The sequence below is a fragment of the Mustela nigripes genome, chromosome 3 (genome assembly GCF_022355385.1).
Source record: "Mustela nigripes isolate SB6536 chromosome 3, MUSNIG.SB6536, whole genome shotgun sequence".
Lineage (NCBI taxonomy): Eukaryota > Metazoa > Chordata > Mammalia > Carnivora > Mustelidae > Mustela > Mustela nigripes.
The window spans coordinates 83,677,234-83,703,820 of NC_081559.1; the positions used below are offsets into that span (position 1 = coordinate 83,677,234).

General features: G+C 34.2%; 1 long non-coding RNA gene across 1 annotated transcript in view; it reads right to left on the bottom strand.

Annotated features, from left to right (window-relative positions):
• LOC132013038 (uncharacterized) overlaps nucleotides 1-23,978 on the bottom strand; it is a 42,830-nt gene extending 18,852 nt beyond the window's left edge. Inside the window, exons 1-2 of the long non-coding RNA XR_009402855.1 lie at nucleotides 23,821-23,978; nucleotides 23,160-23,287 (exon numbers count right to left, since the gene is read on the bottom strand). This is a non-coding gene — a long non-coding RNA (uncharacterized LOC132013038). The remainder of the gene's footprint in view (nucleotides 1-23,159; nucleotides 23,288-23,820) is intronic.
• Nucleotides 23,979-26,587: the final 2,609 nt, after the last annotated feature.

A 26,587-nucleotide genomic window follows, 5' to 3' on the forward strand; every position in this document is an offset into this window, starting at 1 on the left:
AGCTCTCACATATTCACAATGAAAACTAATATTGTCTTATACTAAAATTATACAGATTTTGCTAAAGACAAAATACCAACATTTTAGTAAGGTGCTATTTTTTTCCACATATATAGAGATATATAGGTAGATATCTGTATATATATATATATATATATATCATGTAACCATTCTTTTTCTATATAAATTTCAAGAATAATTGAAAGAAACACCTATCAGAATGAAAGCTAATTTTATTACAAATAAGTTATACACATTATAAGTTATACAAATAAATGTAACAGATTTTAAAATATTTTTAGTAATTTGTTGTTTTACTGAGGGATAGGCTTTGCATTTGAAAGTTAAAATAGTATAAAATTATAGTCTCACCTAAAACCTTTGGCTCCTATTTTGTCATATAAAATATTGCTATTCTTATTTTTAAATTGGAAACATTTAAAGTTTATCTGAAAATTCGAAAAGGTTAACATATTAATTTTCAAAATACCTTCCCCTCAATATAGCACTGTTTTTTTTCACTGTCAGAAAAAAAAGCTACATACTATTTCCTCATTGTAAATGACATTAAAATGAATCATAGGATGATATTAAGAGTCCATAACATAAGAAATGCATTACCAATAGTAAGAATTTTCTTTTAGATATTTCGTGGAATTTTTTTATTATAATCTGATTTTTCTAATATTGAACTTCTTTTTTTCTTGCTTTCTTTCTCTCTCTCTTTCTGACTCCAATATATATGCGAGTTATCACAGATACTTAAATTTAGATCTTATTAAAGGATTTTAGCAGTGATTTATATGGGGTTATTAATAAAGCTATTTGGATAATCAATTTAATCAATCTCCTCTTTCCCCCTTCTTTTTAACTCATCGCCACCTGACAATTAAATTTTATCAATTTTAAAACATTATCTATCTAGAAGAAATGTGGTAGGGGAAACATCCATGGTAAACATAATGCTGTTTTTGAGAGTTATTTGCTAACTCTGTGCTGTATCTTAGATGCATAATCTTGTTGATGATTTTGAATAAAGTGATTTGATATTTCAAATATAGACAGTGAGTTTAATTTCTAAGCAGGCTGCCCGCTAAGCAGAGAGCCCGATATGGGGCTCGATACCAGGAACCTGAGATCATGACCTGAGCTGAAGGCAGAGGCTTTAACCAACTGAGCCACCCAGGCGCCGCTGTTATTACTTTTTTGCTATTACATTCTTACCTGGTTCTTAAAAATACTTGCTATGCAAAAGAATAAGAATCTTGTTTCCTCATTTCAATTGCCCTAATTTCACAGCTGTATAGTGGGAAACATGTTGAGGAGAAGTATTAAAATATTTTAAAACCACATGGGATTATTAAAAACTGGAATGAATCCTCTGAATCATTGAGGCAACTCAATGTTCGTTCATCAGATGCTTTTCTTTAAAAAGGAAAACACATGCACACACACACACACACACACACACACACACCTCCATACTTTACTGGAAACCTATAATTCACAGCTGTTATTTCAAGCAATGTTCCTAGAGAATGGTCAGAGGAATATACTGGAACATTGGAAGAAGAAGAAATTAGCCAAATTCATCATTTGCGTTTAATTTTGCATTTTCATTCAATTAATTTCCCTTACTTGTCTAGCAAGACTGAACTCCTCTTAAAAATCATAATTCCTTTCAGCTCAGTGTAAATTATGATGCCTGAGAGTCTTAGAATATGAATAATGTGATCTATTTTGGGGGGCTGCTGTCTAACTGTTATTTTTGGATGGGAAAAACAAAAGCATTTCATACACTCAAAGCAAAGGTACTAAGTGTTGAAAGTAATCAATGACTTCCTTTTATTTCGTCTAAATGACAAGCTTAACAATTGTCATAGAACTCACCAGTGCATTCTGGAAATCTCATCCTGTCATCATAAAACTGACTATAGCAACATCTGTCTAAAGCTGGACAGAGCCTTGGTGACCCTGTGCTAACATTGTATCCCTGGTGGTCAGAAAGCAAGCAAGAAAGGTAAAAGTAAAGAAACATGTAAAAGCCTTAAATGACAGAAAAGTACTCTCAGAAGGAAACCTTTTCTTTCTTTCTTTTTGTTCATAGCTGTCAGAGAAATTCTCTGGACGTATCTTTGCTTTCATTGAACAAGAATCAAAACAGAATTTTATGTCATTATACAAATAAAATTAGTGACGAACTTTCAACTCTTTTTGCCTTTTTCCCCACTACCTTCCTAATTGCAATATGTGGCAGAGTTTACTGTTTGTTCTATTAGGATTATATGTAGATTTGACAATATTATAACATAAGACACATATTAACAGATGATTGAGGGAAACAAGAAAGAAAGAATGGATCTTCATCTTGTCCCTCTTAAAGCCAAGAGATTTTATTTTCTCTCTCAGTGCCACATGGGGTTGGCACTGATATATCACCAGGTCCTTTCCTTTTCTAGAATGTGCCATTTCACCTGGCCTAGAAAAATGAACTCTTGCCACCAGAAATTTTTCTCAGCAATAATAAAAATAAATTAAATGTATAGATATACTAGTTCTGTCTGATCTATTTTTTTTAAAACATTACTATTCTATTAAACTTACTATTTTCTATAATTTATCTCTATGTACATTTTTCTTGGACTTTGGAGGCCTCATATCACTGTAAAACTACTTAGATTTTTTAAAAGAGTTCAGAGAAAGGGAGTGCAGAGAAATTCTGTTACTTGTTCTATTTTGAACTTCTAAGTCGTAGATTTCATCTCTTCTTATTTATCTGTGAATGAATGAACATAACTTTTGTTAAGAGGCAGATGATTGAATAATAAGGCAAATTACAAAGCTCAATACACTTCTCTTGACCATCAAACAAATCAATCATTCTGGAGCACACTAGGAAAAAAAAAAAGACTGATCATTGAAATTTTCAGACAGTGTTTGAGTGCTTTAAACTATAAAAAGGATTTTTTTTTTTTTTTTTGCAAATCTGGGGGAAATGTACCTTACAAATATAAATCAATTTACATAACATACTTTCTCAGCTTTACAAATATTAAAATGAACAGAAATCTTAAGCATGGACTATCTCTAGTTTGTTTGTTTTTAATTTGCCTATAAACATTCGGGAAAGTTCAGAAAACTCACAGATACGACACAAGTTTTTAGTTCCACCCCTTCTGCCTCAAGTGCACAAAGACGAAGCAGTAATCTATCTAGTTTATTTCTTTGAAAATGGTGTTCTTAAAGTACATCTTGCAGATAGATTATCTATCCCTCACAGCAAAGCTTCACAATGGGAGTCTAATAATTGCTCCTTTTCTAATTTCACTAAATGAGTTATAATTATTTTATGTCTGTTTTATGGTTACTGAATAGTATTAACCTAAACTCTAATTATAATATAACTTTCAAAGAAATGTATGGACACCAAATTGATGAACAGCCAGCTTATGTAGGAACATCCCATAAAGCAGAAACACAGCTAATAGTTTTAGGAATAGCATGTTAAAATTCAGGAACACAATTCATTTGTGAATTAAACAGGATGTGAATTCATTGAGTTTTTATCTTCCAAGACTAGATAGACAGGGACATGCAATTGTGATTAATACAAATAAAATAAATTTACAGTTAAGCACAAAATTGCCATTTTCCAATATGTTTGAAACCAATGATAGATAATTTAGTCCCATATCATACTCATACTGTGAGTATATAGTGGCCATCCAGTCACTTGGATTTATAGCAATCTTAGCGAAATAAACAGTATGTCACTAAAGCAGATTGTGTTATTGAGGGAAGCAATTTGCCTATGATGTTTTAGTAAAGGCAATTGCTATTTTGAAATTCTTCAAGTAGATATTTTAATATTTTAATAAAAGAAAATTGATTTTATCTATGGATTTATCCTAAAGGAAGGGAAGAAAAAATATGTTCTTTAATTTAAAAAAATTCTTTAAGTACTGAAAAATAACTTTTAAGGGAAAAAATACCTTAATATTTGAAAAACATTTTTTGAAATGTTTCCATAAGTAATAAATTAGAGAATATTCACACACAAATTGACTAGATTCCTTATGCAATTAAGTCCATTATTAATTTAAAAAGTTTTGTTTTATCAAAATAAATGGCAATCCAAAGTATTCATCACTTAGTCCTTACTATTTGTCCACAAATACTGACTCATATCCATATATTTAATTCAACATGTATTTAATTTTATTTCTTTAAATTTTGAATGGACAATGTTTATAGATTTACAGTATGTTTTAGATATTGAAGATAGCATCTAGATTTTTTTTTAATCTCAAAATTTCTAAAATATACAAATCAAATCATTAAAGATGTTGAACATATTTTGGTCACTTTATGTTGAATAGAGGATGGGGTTTATGCTCAGTCTGAAAGAAGCAACTGGAAAGCTACCTCTCAAAGTAAAACTTTCAATAAAAAAAAGTTATAAGGCACATGCTATTTTATTTTTGTTGATTAACAATATTAAAATGACTCTATTAGCCATCATGAATGTACACATGGCATTTGTAGATTCCAATTCTTAATTACTACTATGTGTGGAGCATTGACTACTATTTCTAACAATAAAAATATTAAGAATAACAGCCATTATTTGATAGGTATTTATAATGAATCAGATAAGGACATTGTAATGATTATTTTATGAGGAACATGGTAAACTAAGTATTATCAATATCAATGTTATATGGATGAAAAACCCAGGTCTCAGAAAGGTTAAATATTTTACCAAAATAGCTTAATTGTTGGTGCTGAATATGAATCCCAGAATATTGTTTCCATTGTCAGCAACCAACATATTTTCAATCCGGTGACTAAAAAAAATCACATCAGTCCTTCCTAATGTTTTTCTAAGCCTTCCATATAGAGTTAGTTGTTTCCCAAAAGACTATTCTAAACTCTGGTACAATCCACCAATTATTTATTAAAGACTTATAATAAGCCAAGTACTGGTACCTATGAGAACCAAGGTAATAAAGCATCATCCCTTATCCTCAAGAGGTCTCTGAGCTAGTTCTAAAGACTGATATTAAATTTTTATTTAATGTGATAACCCCGTGAAGGTTTCTACAGTGAGGATATGCAGCACAAACTGTGGAGTCTAGAAAATACTTCCTGTAAGATACAATGTTTGAACTAAACATTTAATAGTCGAAGAATAGTTGTCAAATTAAAGAAAGTCAGAGGCTTGGTATAGGCAGAGGGAACTTCAAGATGAAAGCTTAAACCCATTATCCACTCAGAGGTTAAAAGAGATATGGAAGGGTTGTATCTTGTTTTTTTGTTGTTGTTGTTTTGTTTTCCTTCACAGATTGAGAAAATAAAAATGTGAATAATAGGTAAAGGCTGAGAAAGGATGCAGTGCTCTGATCCCTTGTCATTTAAAACTCTGTGTAACCTTGAAAAATGACTTCTCAATTTCCAGTCTGTATCCATTTCCAGATTCTTCATTGTATAAACTAATCTCATTATTATAATTATTATTTAATTCTTAGAATAACTGCTATAACTTAAAGTATGTTGTTAATGTACAAGTTGAATTTTGACTCATTTCTTCATTTTACCTTGCTCCATTTCCGTATGGCTGGACAAACTGATTTGAAGTCTGGGTCCTGCGTGCCTCTTTTTAAAATTTTAATAAAAGAAAAAATTCTGTTAATCCACACTATAAATGTCTGATATTGGTTTTAAGACATAATTTGTTTTTGGTGTGACCTTTTGATCTTTTCTCAGTTCACAAGACTTCTTAAAATGAGCTTATTTGAATGGCTAATAATTTGCTTAGCTAACAAATTCCTGTCTCCCATTATATCTCCTAGCACTAAGCAACCTATTGATACACTAGAAAAATAATTTGATAAAGAGTTCCATAATATCAGCACTTTACACTACTAGCCTTCTCCCCCGACTCCCCAAGATACAAAGTGAGCTAGGTTATTTTCTCTTCTCTAGATTGGCTATAAAACACCATCTGAGTCTCTTGAGTTTATCATTTTTGCTCCCTTTATACCAGCTGGACATCCTTATAAATTCAAAGTGGGCTTCAATCTGTAAAAACTTTTTTTTTTTATATATATTTTTTATTTATTTGACAGACAGAGATCACAAGAAGGCAGAGAGGCAGACAGAGGAGGTGGGGGAAGCAGGCTCCCCACTGAGCAGGGAGCCCGATGTGGGGCTCAATCCCATGACCCTGAGATCATGACCTGAGCCGAAGGCAGAGGCTTAAAGCACTGAGCCACCCAGGTGCCCCAATCTGTAAAAAATTTTTAACATGTTAAAAACAATCATGTTATTTTTTATTCCTTATCTTGAGTTCTAATCCATAACGTAAAGGTTTTATTTTTGTTACTGTTATCTTAACAAACCTTGGTATACAATGTGAGAAACCATTCTATAGTTAAACATTTGCTCATCTCTAGTGCAAAAGTTAAAAATTTCTGTTAAATGTGCCATCCTCTCTCCATGAAGTAGAGGAAACTTCATCTGTTTGGGTTCCCACTTTATCTACAGCAGTACACTGAGGCAAATTTATGTTTTGGTTCCATGTCCTAAAATTTAATAGGGAAAAATATTATGTGACTATGTGCTATTAAACATTGTATTTGTACTGAGGGGTACTAGGTAGAGAAAACACATGAATCTGAAGTGCTGATATGGAAGTGCCATTGTCTCATTCTAACATACCCTCCTATACCCTTTTCGTCTCCATCCTCTAAATATGATCTTCATGCTTTGGTAGAAGAATGAGTAACTTTGTACAACTTAGCCTTCTAAAAATGACAAGCATAAAACCAGGAACATTGTCTCAAATTCCTATGTACATAGATAATAAAATTACACAATTTTACTGGAAGAAGACATTTTCTCAATGGTATTGAATCTCATTCCTAGCCAGGACTACTATGAAATGGAGCCATCCATGCAGCCTGTGACAAAATTGACTGATCTCTTTTTCTAGAATGAATATCCTTCTCCAGCCAAGGGAATGGAATGTTCCCGCCTGTATATGACAAATTTTGCTAATCTGCTCTATGAGCATTTATTAAAATGCAGTCTTAGTTTAAACTCAGGAATATTCAATAAGGCATAGCACTCACCCAGCTTCCCAAAGAGACTGCAATTAGCTCAAGATAGATGTCATTTTTCTCAGTGCTAAGGGATCTGAAATTGCCTCATATTTATTTAGGGGCTCAAATTTTCAGTTTATGAAAAAACAAACCAGAGGAGGAAGTATGGTTTAATAAACTGAACAGAGCTTCAGGGGTCTGAAATCTACTACTTAGCTTAGTCCAGTGACTACTCAATCATTAATCAATTATGAATATTTACCAGTAAGAGAAGAGAAGAGATCTGTATCTTTTTCTTCATATAATAAGGCATTTAAGGAAGTTTAAAGGACATAATTGTTGACCATTTGAATTCATATTAATTCACTCTTTTTTTTTTAAAAGATTTTATTTATTTATTTGATAGAGATCACAAGTAGGCAGAGAGAGAGAGAGAGAGAGGAGGAAGCAGGCTCCCCACTGAGCAGAGAGCCCTATGCGGGCTCGATCCCAGGACCCTGGGATCATGACCTGAGCCGAAGGCAGAGGCTTTAACCCACTGAGCCACCCAGGCGCCCCGTATTAATTCACTCTTGAGGGAATCTGATAATCATATCTTCATTATAGGACTGTTTCTATTAAGCACACTTAGTATGTATGTTCATATAGTTACTAAGATGGATTCATGACTTTTTGGCATTTTGCATACACCTAACTATTATTTCTTAAAAGGTTAATTTTGTTTGTTTCTTTGCTTGCTTTTCACCCTTCAAATATATTACTTTCTCTTCTACTGTGGAGTACAGAACCATCTGTTGCATGAATTTAGGTAGAGTGATTCTTAAGATTGTGGAGTGGTGAGGCCAACAGTATTCTAAAATCATCCCTACCTCTGCCATTGAGTTTATGTGTGACTATGAGCAATAAAACCTCAGCTTCTGCACTAGCAAAGTTGGAGAAATACTCAACAGCACTTTTGATTGCTATGAGCACTAAACAGGGTAAAATATGTGCAGTCTGGATCACTATATTTGACATATATTAGATACTCAATAACTATTGACTAAGATTATTATCATCATTTGCCCAGTGGCTTCTGGAGCACCCATTTCTTCAAAAACATTGAATTTTCTTAAGTGCCAAAAGAGAATTTATAATACTTTTGTTTTTAAGAGGTCATGATTATCTGTTCTGACCTACTAATCTTTTATTTCTAATGTAATTGAGGAAGTAACTTTTTCCCATTATTGTGAGATCACTAGTAACTAAAAACATATAATGTTCATTGAACTCTAAAGTACTCTTCTGGTGGTCCTTTTTGGAATTTAATACCTGAGTTTCAGAATGTTTTAATACTCACCATTTTTACCCCATATAATTTTGTGTCTATCATTTTCTGTTTGTTCTCACTGGTATTATAACACTGAATTATTATTCATAATTTAGTGATTTACCATTTCTTGTCAGTAATTAACTCATAAGAATTTATTATATGTCTGTGGATGTTAGAGTTAAACTTCACAGTTGGAAGGATTTTCATTCATTTAGTTCAATGACATATGGTAAGCCCCTAGGTTAGTGCCTGGCCAAAGTAGCTGCTCAAAAATTTTTTAAATGAGTACATAAATAAACTAAATTATATAAATATTGGGACAATTACACAATATCTAAAGCTGTTCTAATTTTAAAATTGTGAAGATTTAGTGCTATTTGAACTCTCACTGATTTCTAGATTTCCAGCTTGATTAGTAACTTTCATGTAGAATTCTTTTTTGGCTTGTTCATCATATTAAGACTATTACTCTTTTCAGCTGTCAGACTGATCTTTTGGTCATTGATTTATATCCCAAACTCCCTTCCCTCACAATATATTTCTAGGTTACTGATGTTATTCTTGCTTTTTGTTTTGTTTTGCATTGTTGTTGTTGTTTTAAAGATTTTACCTATTTATTTGAGAGAGAGAGAGAGAGAGAGAGCATGATTCAGGGTTGGGGGAAGGGCAGAGGGAGAGGGAGAAGCAGACTTCCTCACTGAGCAAGGAATCCAACTGAGGGGCTTGATCCCAGGACCTTGAGATCATGACCTGAGCTGAAGGCAGACACTTAACTGGCTGAACTACCCAGGTGCTCTGATTTTCTTTTTAATATGCTTGACACTTTACAGTTTACTTCAACATAGGGTCCATCATTTAATTAAAGATATCCTAAATCAGCCCAGACCTTTCCTTCTTTGAGTTCCAAGGCTGGTCAATTATTGGTGAAGTAAAATTTCATAGTTTATAATTCTCTTGGCTTCTTAGAAATACATCTATCTTTAATTTACTTCATATTTTCCCTTACATATCTCTTAGATGTTTGAATCTAGCTCATTTATCTTCAACATCTTTCCTAATCTCATAGTACTCAAAGTGGAATCCTTTGTCTACATCATTCAGTATCAACTAGGACACTGACTTAAAGATATAAATTACTAAATTCTTCCTAAAACCTACTGATTCCATGACAATGGAGGTGGGTATTCAAAAATTTTGACTTTTTACACAAAAAACTAGATGATGGTTGAGGCAAAGAAAATTGCCTAACTCTATTCACATTCAGTCACCATGGTCGCCTGAGTTGTAATTTCCTATGATAATTCCCTGCCTGAATTTCTGTGAAATTTATTTAAAAAAAGTTCTTTTTCATCAGACTAAACATTTTTCTTAAGATGGAATGTGTATAAATGTATACTGATAGAAGGATGACCTCCAAAGTGGCCATGTGAAGATGTCTACAGATCTTCTCCCTAGGGAAATTGTCATAGCTAGTGAAAATTACTTTTAGAGATAACAAAAGTCTCTGAAAATTTCCCTAAAGTCACAAAGAAAATGAAGAAATACTTGACCATGAAAATATACATTTCAGAAAGAATAGCAAGAATTTTTAGCATTCAAGTCATAAGTAGCTACCTTCCTCTCTCTTCCCAACTCAGGATGATAGAAACTCTGTTCTTCACAGGCATCCAAGAATATAAAGGCCTCTCTCCTCTCAGGTCCTGGTCTAGAGAGATAGTATGCAAGGGGAAAGGCAGGACATGAACATCCCCTCAGCTCCAGGTTGCAGATGTTCTTTTCTGGGCAAGAGCAGCTGAGAGGTCTGGTACTTTCTTTTTCCCTCAACTTCAAATTGAAGGGCAAAAACTCTACACCAGGAGCAACAGGCTGAGAATACAATGACTCTTACTGTATTTACCCCAGCTTGTTTGCAGTGCAGAGTTTAATGCACAGAGAAGCAAGTCAAAAAGACAACAGGCTTTCATACCTGTCAGATCAATGCCTTGTTGATAGAACAGTGGTCTTACTCCTGCTGAACTGGGACACTTTCCATGCTGAAAACAGTGTGGCTGAGATTTGATGCAGGGGAGAAATAGACAATAAAAATAGAGATCTCTGACATTCTATCTACAACAGTTGACTTTATTTTGAGCAACATGGGGAGAAGTTCAAGCCTAAGTATAGTGTTGAACAAAATGGAGAATATGGAAATACATAATCAGGAGAAGGCTATTCATGTATATAGAGCAGCAAACTCAACTATAAAGCAGCAAGAAGACAGGGGAAAAAATAGCCAAGAAGAACCCTGTTCAAATATTACTTCTGCAAAGGGGCCCACATTTAATTGGATCAGAATGTGGAGCAATAATGTCCCATGGCATTATAAAAAAAAAATAGAGCAATTAGCCCTTAAGGCTGATATCTGGGTGTGATACCAAATGGAGCTGCAAAACTTAAATGAAGGAGAAACAGTCTAGAGAATTCTACTAAAATCAATGTCATCCTTAGGTGACTGTGCATGGCTTCACCCTCTGAGGAGAATTATTAAAAATTACACACTGAGGTGGGAAATAGATGATCAGTATCTAGAGTTCCTATGATATGTTATTTGAATTGTCCAGACTTAAAAACAACAAAACATGCAAAGAAACAGGAAATTATGACACAGAGGGAAAAATTTGCCAACAGAAACTACCTTTATTTCTAAAGGTGCAAATGTCAGATTAGCAAAGATTTCAAAACAACTATTACAAATATATTAAAAAAAAACTAAAGGAAATCATGCTTAAAGAAGTAAAGGAAGGTATGGTCACAGTGTCTCATCAAATAGAGAACATTGAAAAAGAGACAAATTCTTAAAAAAAAAAAAAAGTGGAAATTCTAAAGTTTAAAAGTAAAGCAAACAAAATAAAAATTTACCACAGAGGCTAAGTAGTAGATTTCATCTGATGTATGAAAGAATTAGTAAATTTAAAGATATGTCCACAGAGATGAACAGAAAAGAAAAGAAAAAAGAAAAGAAATTGAACAGTCACAGAGAATTGTGGGTACCATTCAGTGAATCAACATATGCATGTTAGAGGAGAATATGAAATTGTATTCTCAGAATATTCATATTCTCCACAGCAGAGGAGAATATGAAAAAAAAAGCAGAACAATATTTGCATGGGTAATGATTGATAAATTCTCATATTTGATGAAAAATATCAATCTGTACATCCTAGAATCTCAACTCCAAGTAGTAAAAGCACAAAGAGATCTTAACCCCAAACATCATAGTCAAAATGTAGAAAAGATAAGAAAATATCAGCAAAGAGATAAACAACTCATTAGGTAGAACTGAGACCCAGTAAGATTGAGAGCTAACTTCTAATCAGAAACAATAGAGCCAGAAGATTGACGTATTTAAAGTACTGAAAGAAAAAAAACATACTTGTTGGTCAAAAATATTGTATCCAGCAAAACTTTCAAAAAGTGAAAATAAAAGTTAAGAAAATCCCAAATTAACAAAAACTGAGAGATTTTGTTGCTAACAGACTAACCTTGACAAAATAAAGAAGGGATATATCCCAACCCATCCTCTGAAGCTATTATTACTGATATCAAAACTGAAGATATGCCAAGAAAACTACAGAAAAATATCTTTTATGATTCTAGACACAAAAATTCCTCAACAAAATACTAGCATATCATATCTAGCAACACATAGAACATACAGAAAGGACTATACATCATGCTCAAATGGGATTTATCCCAGGAATGCAAGATTGGATCAATGTGAAAATCATTCAGTATAGTACAACTTATCAACAGAAGGAGGACAAAAAGCACATCATTACTTTAATAGATGCAGAGAGAGCATTTGACAAAATATAACACCATTTGATGATAAAAACACTGAACCAACTAGGTAAAAAAAGGAAATTTCCTCAACCTGGTAAAAAGTATATTCAAAAAAACTTATAGATAACATCATAATTAATAATGAAAGATTGAATTATTTGCCTCCAAATAAGGAACAAACAAAAATGTCCCCTCTTGCCACTTTTATTCAATACTGTACTAGTGATTATAGTCAGCCCAATTAGAAAATAAACTGAAACAAAAAGTACCTAGATTAGAAAGGAAGAAGTAAGATTATTTTTGCATATGACATGATCTTATAGACAAAAAAATCCTAGGGAATCTGCTTAAAATCTGTTAGAATTAATAAACATGTTCAACAAGTTGGTAGAGTATAAAATCTACATACAAAATTTTTAATCATATATACTAGCAATGTACAATCCAAAAATAAAAGTAAAGAAACAATTTTATTTATAATAACATCAAAAAGAAAAAAATAGTTATAACCTATATTCTGCAAAAGAAATGTAACACTTATGCTCTAAAAACTGCAATTAAAGGAGGAAATTAATAAATTGAAACATATCCAATGTTCATGTGTTGGAAGAGTCAATATTGATAAAATGGCAGTTCACTCAAAATTGATCTGAAGATTCAATTCAACCCCTATCAATACCCCAGTTGCATGTTTTCTCTCTCTCTATTTTGTACAGATTGATAATTTGTTTTTAAAATTAACATGGAAATGCAATGTATTCTACATTGTCAAATAATCTCCAAATAAAGGCACAATAGAGAATTCATATTTCCCAATTTCAAAACTTAGGACAAACTATTTTTATCAAAATGATTTGGTAGTGGCATAGAAGACTGGAACAGAATTGAAAGTGAAGAAATAACATTTATACATTATAGCCAATTAGTTTTTAATAAAGATGCCAAGCCAATTCAATGTGTGGGGGTGGGGGTGGGAGGTGATAATATTTTCAACAAATAACGCTGGTTATCAGTGTGCAAACGAATGAAGTTGGGCACTCTTGTTCATGCCATACAAAAACTAACCCAATATGCATCATACCTAAAAGAGAGATCAAAGACTATAAAACTCCTAGAAGGAAATACAGGCAAAAGGTTTCATGACCTTGGATTAGGCAATGGTTTCTTCATAACCAAAAGCACAGCAATATAAGAAAAAACAGATCACTTGGGTTTCTTCAAAATTATTGTGCAACAATGGCCATTATCAGAATGTGAAAGGACAACCCAAGAATGAGAGAAAATATTTGTGAATCCTATCTGGTAAGTGACTAGTACCCAAAATATATAAATCCTAGGCGAACCTGGGTGGCTCAGTCATTTAAGTGTCTGCCTATGTCTCAGGTTGTGATCTCAGGGTCCTGGGATCAAGCCCCGCACTGACTGGGCTCCCTGATTCAACAGGGAGGCAGGAAGTCTTCTTCCCCCGTCCCTTTGTGTGCTTTCTCTCTCAAATAAATAACTGCGAAAATAACTATATATATATATATATTCCGTAGTAAAAAGACAATGCAGTTTAAGAACAGGCAGTGATCAGAATATATATTTCTCCATAGAAAATATACAAATGTTTTTTGTATATAAAAACATAAAAAGATGTTCAACATCATTAGTCATTAAAAATGCAAATCAAAATCACAATGAAATAATACTTCATACCCACTGGAATGGCTGTTACAGACAATAACATTTTTTCACTTTCTTTTAACATTAAATGTTTAAATTTCTTATGACTCAGCAGTTCCAGTCCTAGGTATCTTTATAAGAAAATGAACATTTTGCACTTGAATGTTCATTGAAGCAGTATTCTTAATAGCACAAAGTGGAAACAATCCAAGAGTTCCTTAACTGATGGATGTATAAATATGTGATGTATTAATACAATGGAATGTTACTTGGCAGTAAAAAGTAGCGGAGTACTGATTAAATGCTACAACATGGGTGAAACTTGAAAACGTATGAGAGGAAAGAAGCCAGTCACAGAAGACCACATATTTTATGTTTCTCTCTATATGAAATGTCCACAATTGTCAAATGTGTGGTGACACATGTTTTTTAATAATTGCAAGGAGCAGGGAAGGGAAGTTTGGGAGGTATGGGGAGTAACTGCTAGTGGGTTCAGGGTTTCTTTTTGAGATGATGAAAGTATTCCAATATTAGATTGTGGTGATAATTGCACAGTTATTTCTGTGAGTATATCAAAAACCACTGGTTTTAAAATTAAAGTTGGTGAATTATATAGTATGTGGACTGTACCTCCATAAAGCCATTAAAAGGCTTGGATTGAGGGAATGGTTGTATAGCTCAGTAAATTAACTAAAAATCATTGAGTTATACAATTTGTTAGAATAGTGAATAGTATACTCTGCAGAAAAACTCCTCAAAAATAGTTGCTTTAAAATTATATGAACTATTAATGACAGTTAATTTAGCTTTAGAAGATTTATTTATTGTGATAAGGAGTGGTAAATGAAGAATTGGAAAGGAAGAAAGTTGCTGTAACTTAACACAGAGAATCCTTCCTGGGACTGAAATAAAATCCTGGCTAAGATTTGTTGGAGTATAATCATCATCATCATCAACATCTACAGATGCTTTTCTGAATGTGTTTGATATTTTTGCTTCCTGCTCTGACCATATTATCCTCCATTTTCTCACCATATTGTAAATTGTGTAGGTATGTTTTGCCCATATTCTGAATAAGGCTTTTCACCATACTTATTCATACTGAATTCCTTTGCTATATATGTTTGCAGTTGACTTCAGTTTTACCCTCACTTTAACTTGAACCAAAAGTCTGCATTTGCTGTAGGTGTGTTTTTAGTTAAATAGTAGAATAATGATAGAGATAATGACAGTAAGTAGTTAATTTTCATTTTATGCTTACTGTCTGCCAGACAATTTCTATGTATTAGTCTTCTTAATACATCTAACACAAAAGAAAAGTAATGTTAACTCTGAATGAGGAAAGGAAGTATAGTCATCACTTGGAACATCTGATTGCTTTGTAAGTATAAATCGCATTATTTTCACTGTACTGAATGCAATATTTCTATTCTATCATACATTCTTTCAAGTAAACAAATCCCACATTTAATGTAGTTCAGTTGTTAATCAAACCTTGATATTTCTTTGTCACCAAAATCATGCATAAATATCTTTGACTAGTCGTGTGTGTGTGTGTGTGTGTGTGTGTTTGGGGGAGGTAGTGTTTAAAGGTGGTCAACATGTCATATTATATCATTTTCTCCCCATAATTGAAATGTAAAGACCAACAATGAAGGCTCACCCACTTTTATGTCCTAATCTATTTGAGTTCGAAACTTTTCCATCATGTTCTTATTTTCTATTGACTTTTTGGATTCCAATATTCATGTTTTAACTTTGAATTTTCCCCCACTGAAAACCCAGGGATTCCAGTGTATCTGGTCTGAAATCTTCCTCTACTCAGCAATTCCACCCTTCCGGTCCCCTGTCTATATATTTTTTTCCCAGTGTGACTGCTTGTAGTCTTTCACTAATAGCCTTGAACCCCACTCTGTACATATGCTGGCTGCTAGCCATCAAAAACATAGCTGGGGGTGGCGGGGAGAGAGTGAGCTGCCATGTTAAATCGCCTCTTTCCCTCCCTCTGGGAAAGGACCTTAACCTCAAGCACTTTCAGTCAATCACAGTCCAAGAGAGAACCTTGAAAATGTTCTGCAACACTGATTGGTTCCATAAAATATGCTGGCTGGATGCAGAAGTTGAGTTTCTTTTTGCTTATTTTATAATAAAGGGCAATGCATGTGCTGTATTCATAGTAATTCAAATCTGACACAAATAATACAGCAAATAATTACAGTGACCTTTAACTCACCTCAAATTTAAACAAAGGTTAAGCTGCCCTTTACTAAAGTAAATATTTTCTGTAGTCAAATAAATGCAGACACCTTTGGAGAGCAGAATATATTGCCAAACTAAACGAATCTGAAAATTGTTACAACAGAATAATTTCAAAACATAAAGAATGCAGAACTCTTCAGCATAAACAACATCCAGACATGCCGGCATCTGCCATTATTAATTTACGTTCCCATGTTTCCAATGGGCTTCCCCCATATGTTTGCTGGGAACTGTTGCTTGAAATTTCTGTCCAGGAGGATGGATATCAAAGAAAAATATTAAAAGAAGAGAATTTAGCTCTCCTTTCCCTTCCCTGATTCAGTAAGCAATCTATGTTTTATTCTGTAAAGCTGAACAAAGCCTTAAATGTTTAAGTGGTTACCATCCATGTTCCAACTCTTAAAAAATAAACACAGAAGACAATGCTAACTCAGCTAAGGAAGCAGATGATCAGTTTATGGAGTTCTTATACAAAACTTTAGCTGTTGGTCAGATAAGGACCAGGTGTATTTTTGCACATTTTAATTTGTTTAGTCTATGTCTATTTTAAATAGCACTTAAAAAGGAAAGAAAAAAAATTCAAGGGTGGACTATGTTATGTATACCTAGTCTTTAATTTTAAAAGTTTATTTAAAAAAATAATTACTCTCTTTCTGGAGTCCAAATGCTAATGATATGTTGACTGTGAAAAACAAGTCATCAGCTTGTTACTGCAATTGGTAGCACCTCCAAATTCTGCCTTCATTAAAATAAGGCCACCTGATGTAATTAGAAGTAGCATGCCTATAATATTTTTGGTCACATTTTAAATTACATGTCTCAAATAGGGATTAAATTTACATTTAATAGGACAATAATTGTATGTTAAAAGCAAAACGAAGTTTATTTCTTTTTGTTTCTCTCACTGCAGCTTTGCCAACTCTGTTATTAAGACCCAAGATGTTCTCAGAGACCTAAATTAAGGGGTTTATTTTTAACCAATTAAAAAAAAAATAAATGCAAAGTCCCAGATCAATAAAACCCTCTTCCTACATGTCTCTCCTAATTTTGACTCAGCAAATTTTTCTATGCTTCAATCCCTTTTTGAAGTTGTTGAAAAAACAGTACTGGGCTGTCTCCTTTCACACCAAAGGGTGAAAATCAAGATCTGAGGCTGATCTATTAATAACTTTGGGGAGTAAGTGTTTGTTATCTCACAGATTGTAGCTCCTCCGTAGATTCTTGCTCTCTATGAAATGGCTGACACTGACCTTGACAGAAATACATGATTTTGTAATGGGAGTGAGAATGAATTCTTCATGGAAGTAAAGAAACTCTGGAAGAGTACTGGACTCTTACTGTTGCTTGAATTCCTTATCATTCTGTGTTGTTTTATTATCTAACCTTTGATGAGGAATCTTCTTTCTCTATTTTTTTAGAGTCTTATAGTCTCCTGCAGTCCCTAACTCCTTGACTCTCCCTCTCTTTTTCCTTTCTGTTAGAAGTTAATTAGACACTCAGGTGGTCAGGACCAGGGTCCCCCAATAAGACAATAGGGGGTCTGGACACCTGAGACAAAACTGCACAAGCATCCTGTTTTACAGCTTAGACAGGACCAAGACCATCCTGTCTAGCAGCCTCGGCAGAAGTGACTTTTGCAAAACATCCTGAAACAAAACAGTTAATCATAAAACATTGGTCACTATCACAAGTTGAGGCAGTTTGCCTCCAGATGTCATCCCAAAAGACCCATCAACACATGAACAGTATCCAATAGGTAGACAGGTGCATAATCAAAGCCCTGATTGGCACACCTGAGCAGTCAATCCACAGGGGGCCCAATCTCAGGATGCTCAAGATAGTTCCTTTAAAGTGCTTATAAAAACCCTTAGATTTGAACGCCCAAACCACAGCCCTCTTGGGTTCCCTCCCTCTCTGGGAGCTTTGTACTACCACTCAATCAACCAATCAACTTTGTTTCACTGCCCACCCCTCAAATTCTGGTCTACTTCTTCATTCTTCGAAGCAGCGTGACCAGGAACCCTAGACACCAAGGGAACAAAAATCCTCTAATGCTTCCTTTGAGGAAGAAGAAATTACCCATTGCCTTTCCTGATGTTTCTTTTTTCTTTTTTTCTTTAAGATTTTATTTATTTGAGAGAGAAAGAGAGAGAACACAGAAGTGGAGGAGAGGCAGGCAGAGGAATAGGGAGAAGCAGGCTCCCAGCTGAGCAGGGAGCCTGACATGGGACTTGATGCCAGGCTCTGGGATCCTGGCCTGAGCCGAAGTCAGAGCTTAACTGACTGAGCCACCTAGGCACCCCATTTCCTGATGTTTCTTACCTCTTTCCTCCTCTTCAGAAACTTTCTTCCTCTTTGGAGACTTTTTTTTAGAATAAAGGTATATACTGCTCTGATGGATAGCTAGAGAGAGTATATAAGGAACAAATCCAAATCAAGAGATAAAAAATTGATAACATGTATTATTCACTATAGCATGGTACTTCTCTGTAAGTTCTGGGTTTGGGGGAAGATACTACAGTTAGGTTTAGATTCTTGACCCTGACAAAAATTGAAATATACCAACTCCTCAGAGGTTCTGATCTTCACGTCTAAAAAGACCTGTGAGATCTCCCACCTCTTATTGAGAGCAGAGGTAAAAACTAGAGTGCAGCCCTCTTTGGCTCCTCAAAATAGGTGGTTATAAAATTGAACTTGTGCCTTCAGGATCATGTCTTTTTATTGTCTTTCAACTTTCACATTACTTTTCTGTGAGTTTGAGTTTGTCTGTTTGGTCTATAATTACTTGTTTGCTCTTCTAATTCTTTGTCCATACGGATTTCAGTATGTACATACAGAGAACCTTACATATGTAAATAATCACAGAAGTATCTCTAATGCTTTTCTTCTGAGTCTGTTTTCCCTCTCTTAGGATGCAGAGTTAAAATGCAATTGAGTGCTATACTTAAAATATCTTTTCTTGTGTAAGATCATTTTCTTCCTTAAACAGAGTTTATACTACAGAGGTAAGTATGGAAAGACCAGGTGTACTAAAGCAATACACAGAATACTATTTTGGAAAATCATAGTTGTTTGGTTAAACTGTAAGTCTCATGAGAAACTGATTGTAATGTTTCCCAAAGAGGAGTAAGAGCCATCACACTGGACAAGTGGAAGGATTTGCAAAAAAGTATTTGGATTTTGGATTTTCATGATGTTATGCCTTTTCTTTTCTTTCTTTCTTTTTTTTTTTTTTTTTTTTTTGAGAGAGAGAGAGCACATGTGCACAAGTAGGGATGGGTAGGGAGGAACAGAGGGAAAGGGCACTAATGAGAGAATCTTAAGCAGGGGGCCCCATGCAGGGTTTGATCTCACCACCCTGAGATCATGACCTCAGCTGAAATCAAGAATTGGCCCCTTAATCAAGTAAGCTACCAAGGCCCCCCAGTGTTACGGGCTTTTAAAGAGGGTATGAGAAAGAGTTTGTATAGCCATAAAGAAGAGATGGTATAATTGGTAAGGGGAGGGGGGAATGCCTCAAACTAAAGATATAAGAAGAGAACAAAAGAAAGTCAGCAAATCTGGTCAAAACACCAAGAAAATCTGACCCCAAATCTGATCATTAGTGAATTGTTAGTTATGACTGGTCTGGGTTTCCAAGGTATTAGAATATTGCTGCTACATATGCTGTGTAACTTGAAGCCACAAGGGATAGGATTTGGAAGCCGGCATAGAGAATACTAGTTTTCTTGGAACAGCATGTATGCCAGAGGGATGATAATCAGTTGAAATGAATAGAATTTTTTAAATTTTATTTCCAGTATCGATAATATACAGTGTTATATCAGTTTTAGGTGTAACAATATAGTGATTCTACACATTTTATATGTTTCTGAGTTCTCATGATGATAAGTGTACTCTTAATCCTCTTTACCTATTTCACCCATCCCCCACCTACCTCTCCTCTGGTAACCATCTGTTTTTTTCTTTATATGTAAGAGTTGGTTTTTTGGTTTGTCTCTTTATTTCTTTGTTCATTAATTTGTTAAATTAAATTTCACATATGAGTGAAATCATATGTCATTTGTCTTTCTCTGACTCACTTATTTTGCTTAGCCTTATACTCTTTAGATCTATGCATGTCATTACAAATGGCAAGATTTCTTCATTCTTTTTTATGGCCAAATAATATTCTATTGCATATATCTTCTTTATCCATTCTTCTATGGACAGACACTTAGGCTGTTTTCATAATTTGGCAATTATAAATAATGTCACAATAAACATAGGGGTGCATATATCTTTTCAAATTCTTTTTTTTTTCTGTTTTTAAAGATTTTATTTATTTATTTGACACAGAGTGAGATCACAAGTAGGCAGAGAGGCAGGCAGAGAGAGCGGGAAGCAGGCTCCCTGCTGAGCAGAGAACCCGATATGGGACTCCATCCCAGGACCCTGAGATCATGACCTGAGCTGAAGGCAGAGGCTTAACCCACTGAGCCAACCAGGTGCCCCCAAATTAGTGTTTTTGTAGGAATACATAGAATTCTTTAATGTGGGGTGGTAGGGATGAGTTATGTGGAGACAATCAGAGTAATGCAGAGAAGGGACCAAGATGTATTGTTTAAATGCAGTGATGAGAATATAATTGAGAATGAGATGATGCCAATGGTATAAACATCTCTGAGTGAGACTGGTGGAAAGGTCTTTCTGGGTTAGAGATAATCTATTTTTGCATTTCTGAAGACGTTCTTTTACCCTTCCCAAAGACATCTGGATACTTAAAATCACTTAAAATAATCTTGGGAGCATTTTCTCATATGTCCAAGAGAAATAATCATGCTCCTTTCTGTTACATCTGGGCTTTCTATACATTCTTTTAATGTGAGTTAGCATACCATCTTATAATTGTTTCAAAACCTGTTTGTTTCCTTTTCTAGAAGGGAAGTTTATTAAGATTAGGTAACTTTTTTTTTTCTTTTCTATATATCTTTGTGAATAACCAAGTATATAACACTGTATTTGACATATTGTGGATGTTTAATAAATGTTAAATGGAATTTAATTTTGAGAACTGTCCTGGCTTTAACTAAAGTTGGCCACAGTGTTTACTGATACTAAAGATGGATGAATCCTTTGGTGGGGGCAGGGATAGTTTCCTTTGTTTGCATATCTGTATGGGCAGGAAGGAAGGGGTAGTATTCTTTGACAAAGACCCCTAAAAATAGTGTGTGTTAATGCTGTGCTTTATGCATCGATTGTGATTTCACTGCCATCAATTACTGGAGATGAGGTGGCCAGACAATTTGTGTGAGGAGAAAAGTTCCTCCCTTGCTAGAAAATATAAAGACTTCTGGCAGAAATATTTCCTGTCTTTTGTAAAACTACATTTCTTTTGGTGGTCTTGCATACCTTACTTCACACGTGATGTAAATAAATTTGGCTTATTTTTTTCTTAGATTTTTTTTTTTCTTACTTTTTGCTTTGGCTGCTATGAAGCTCAATGAAGCATTCTTATCTCATCTTAAATAGTTTTGCTCTTTATGTACTTTGTTTCTTTATATTACCTCTCCCCAGGACTCTTCTTATATTTTAGTCCTTTCTCTCTTCACCTCAATTACTCTATCATATCATTGTATGATTTTTTTAATAGCTATCTTGAATACATCTGGGAACAAGGCAGGATATAAAGTAATTAATAAGTAAAATAAATCCAGGCACGTTAGCCCCACATACTACCCGCCTGCCAATACCACATAATACAAACCACATTGCACTGTTTAGAATGAATGAAAGCAAAGGTCTCGAGCTGGTGGCTAACAGGCAAAATCCTGCCCACTGACATGTTTTGTTTGGCCCACACAGTGTGTTTAAAATATGAAATACTTGCCAACCTTTAGGAATCAGAAAATTTTAAATGAAATCCCAGTTTTTCTTAAAGGTGCCTATATTCCGTGCAATGTGTGAGTGGTAGCACTCTTTCTCCAGTTCACCAGAGCCCCTGGTACACTATTTTGTTTCAGCTATATTGCTTGGCACTATTGTATTAATTTATATGACCGCTAGATATTATAAATATTTTGCTTGGGGCTGCTGCATGAATGAGATGAGCAATTTATTTAAATAAGTCATCATTTTTCAGTAGCTTTTTTATTTCTATTCATAAAATAATGGCAGAGTTCCTGTTGTTGCTTTTGCTTCTTTCAAACATGAAAAAGCCAACCAATATTTGGAGCTTATGTCAGAAAAATTAGTTACTTATTTATGATATTTCTCCCCAGACATTGGAAGTCTCCTTATCAGGGAATTAATATTTAGGACACCTTTCCTATTTGAATCATAGTTCTAAGTCTGGAAATAAGGCTTTGGCCTTGCAATAGTTGTCAGAAAACTTCTGCCTTATAATCATGGATTGCAATGCTTTTGACCTGAAGTGAGGGTCCTAGTAACTCCTACTTAACATAATATTTTTAACAAGCTTGATTTTCTTTTCTTCAGTCCAGAGCAAAGTAGAAATATTTTTTATTAATTATTTTTATTAACATACAATGTATTACTTGCCCCAGGGGTACAGGTCTGTGAATTGTCAGGCTTACACACTTCACAGCACTCACCATAGCACATACCCTCCCCATTGTCCATAACCTAACTACCCTGTCCCTACCCTTTCTCCCCCTAGAAATATTTTTTAAACACTGGGACTGACAAAACACATTTGATGCTTATGAGAAACTGCCTCCTGCAAAAGAACAAAACAATACAAAACAAACAAACAAACAAAAAAAACCCTTAAAAATTCAGAATTACTACTTGGTGAAATTAAGTATTTTCATGAATGTTCAGTTATATTTCTATCTTTTTTAAGGGGATCGGGTACCTACCATATTGTCCTGCTCCACTGCTGTGCTGGAGCTGGACTTCACTGGCTCATAACAGCAAATGGTATCTCTTTCCAACTCTGTACTCACTGATATAATGATTTTTGTTTGTTGCCAAAGATCTGATTGTTAAACGTTTACCTGCACATCACTGTGTCCAGGGCCTGCAAGGCAGTTTCCTCCATAGTTTTGTGCATTAGAATGTGCTGCGGGGCATCCTTCCACATTGAAGTACACACCGTCCAGTTTCCTCATTAGAAATCTCCTACCTAAAAAAGAAAAGAAAAGAAAAGAAAAACCTCATCTATTAAAACTCTTTTTATGCATCATCTTCCTTGTTGAATTCTTCTCCAATTAAAGACAGAAAACATTATTCATTCTTTGTGTCAATCCTCTCCCCTTTGCATTTTATTTATCTCCTCATACTTTGCATTTTTCTATGTAGTGATTATTTCCATGAGATCAAGGACAAAATATTTTTATTCTCCTTAGAATATACCCTTTAGTGAATCATTCCATCCAAGGCCATAATGGTTATCCTCTTTAGATGGAATATACAGAACTGCTGAACCTAAATTGAATTGATCTCTTAGCAGATGAGTGACACGGACAGCCTTTCTTCTGTGGGGTTGTACTGTCAATTAATAATGACAGGAAACTAAAAGGCAAAGGTGTAAGATGGGAGTAGGAAGGTCTCTAATCAGGCAGAGAGGGAAGGCACTTTGATTAAAGACTGAGAGTACATTGTTTTCTGACTCCATAATGGCAACCTGGCATGGACTGGACGTTTATGTAAACATACCTGATATTTGGTAGTTGTTGTAGGGAAAAATGATTGGGTAAATTGTTTCTTAGCAATATGGAATGCTTATCCAGGCTCCCTATCTTTGCATTGTAGTTTCTCAAAATATAGCAACCTAAACTTTCTCTGTGCCTCACACAAATTGTGTGTGACAGGTCATAGTTATTTAATAGAGACTAATAGTCCTCATTCCCATAATCCATATTATTTAAATCCTCCCATGTCAGTCACTGTCGACTAAATTTGTATCCAAATCATTTTCATTCCCAGAAGTTAAATGTGACTCTGGCAAAAACATAGCTCTTATATTATTTGGTGCTTTTATTATTAAATAATTATGCTCAAGAAACTTCATTGCTTGTTACAAGCTCGGGATGTGAGGAAAATTCCAAAGCAAACACTGCATCATTCTGTGGGCATTTCTTTGTCATTACCAAGTTGTTTTTCTTTGAATGTTCTTTGATTCTCCCCCGAAAGAAAGAAAGTCCATTCAGTAGCATCAAAGTGTGGATGTTTTCCATAGTGATCTGGATGGGAATCAGTAGCAGGGGGCTTCGCCTCAATGTCTGTGGTTCAAGGGAGGATGTCACTCTTCAGAGACAGTGTGAGCAATAGGGAAGCAGGGGAAGTTTCTGAATGACCTCACAGCAAGAGATGAGCAGTCAGTACTGTAATAATGGTTTACATTGGCAGGACTCCACTTCTGGGGTGGTCCATAGTGACATTGTCAAGAATCTCTTTCATTAGTACTTGAATACTTCAGGGACACATTGGTTGAAAGGTGAAAAGTTGGAAGTGCTGCTGTTTTTCATGGCTGGGGATAAGGAGAGCCCATTTAGGAGCTTATAAGAAGCTGTTTTTGAAAGAAAATACAAAACGCCAACACAATTTTTCATGAACTCTCAAATGCAGTGTGGTGCAGACTCTTGATTAACAAACTGCTCTTTCTCTCCTGTTGGAATTGTGGCTTCCTTTTGGTAGTGTGGTTTTTTGCTAGGAAATCTCAATTTACTAAGGTTGAGAGGTTAACAGTTTAGGCTACAGGTAACAGCAATTATCCGAACTGGAGAGCATATAGTATAAAATAACTGACGTGCATTTTAGCAAGTTTATTGATTAAGGTTTTGTGTTCTTTCTATTTATAGAATTGAAGATTTGTTTCATGGAATATAACAACCAGTGAAAACCTGGCACATTACACACTCTCTTGCACACATGTTATCTTCCTCTGAGTCCTTTAAATAGTAATGTCAACAACATTAGGGATCTAAACCAGTATGTGCTTTGTTGCAAAGGTTCATTTTAGTGTTTTAGATATTTTTAAGGGAAAATATAGGAAAAATTGATATCTTGAACAGGCATGATCTAGAGTAACTTAAAATTAATAGAACACTTCATATTTTAGGAGTAATTTACATTCAGTGTTCTGTCACTTCCAGCAAGTCTTGAAAAAAATCTACACTTGTCTGACTACTCTATATATCCATAAGCACATCCTTCCAGATTTGATTGACTAGTGTTTTAGTAATGCAAAACTTACCGATATGAAATCTTTAAAATTTATATATAACATTCTCAGAAAAAAAAATCTTTATTTTAATGTTATATTTTAGGTATCAATGAATATGTAATTTAAATATATGGTTATGTTAGACAATCCTCTGTAACATTTTATTGTTCCATCTTTCCCAGCTAACTTTTTATCCATAAATATATATTTTATGGTAATAAATAGATATTTATTATAAACAGTTCAAACATTATAAAAACTTATGCTGAAAGAAAATATTTCTAAATATTTCAATTCCAGAATAATAAATAGCTTGTATAGTCCTGTAAGTTTTTCCCATGGATTAAAAGTATGTAACAAGTTGTTAGATAAGTTACATTTAAATATTTAATAAGTTGCATTTAAGTATTTTTAAAGAAGTAGGTCTATTTTATGTAAGCACTTTGAAACCTTTCTTCCCCCTCAAAATAAATAGGATATATGGACTTGTAGTTGAGTACATTCTATTTGTGTTTTTTTAAAAGATTTTATTTATTTATTTGACAGAGAAAGAGATCACAAGTACACAGAGAGGCAGATAGAGAGAGAGGGAAGTAGGCTCTCTGCTGAGCAGAAAGCCTGATGAGGGTCTCAGTCCCAGGACCCTAGGATCATAACCTGAGTCGAAGGCAGAGGCTTAACCCACTGAGCCACCCAGGCACCCTCTATTTGTATTTTTTAAAGATTTTATTTTTGTGTAACCTCTACACCCAATGTGGGATTTCAGCACACAACCCTGAGGTCAAGAGTCACTCTATCAACTGAGACATCCAGGAACTCCTATTCTATTTGGATTTTTAACATATAGAATCATGTTTACATATAGGATTGCATGCTTTTCTTTTTATTTATCATGATAACTAGAATAATTTCTTATTATTATGTAACATTTTCATGGCACTTTCTTTTAACTTTATAATACCCCATTACACTATTTAAAGTAAATGTTTAAAAAATGGAAAAGAACATTTTTATGATTTTGACATCATTTGAAATATCTTTTTCCTCTGCCTTCTCGCTTTTCCTCCTCTCCCTCTTTCTCCTTTGCCTTGTCTTCCCCTTCCTCCTCCATCTTCTTTTTCTAGTACTCTTCTTTTCCTCTCTCTTCTTTGCATTGAATTTTTCAGTGGGAAATACTGGGCCAAAGGACATGGACATTTTCAAGTTCTTATTATATATTAAATTAACTGCTCAATATATAATTTTAGCAACAATGTA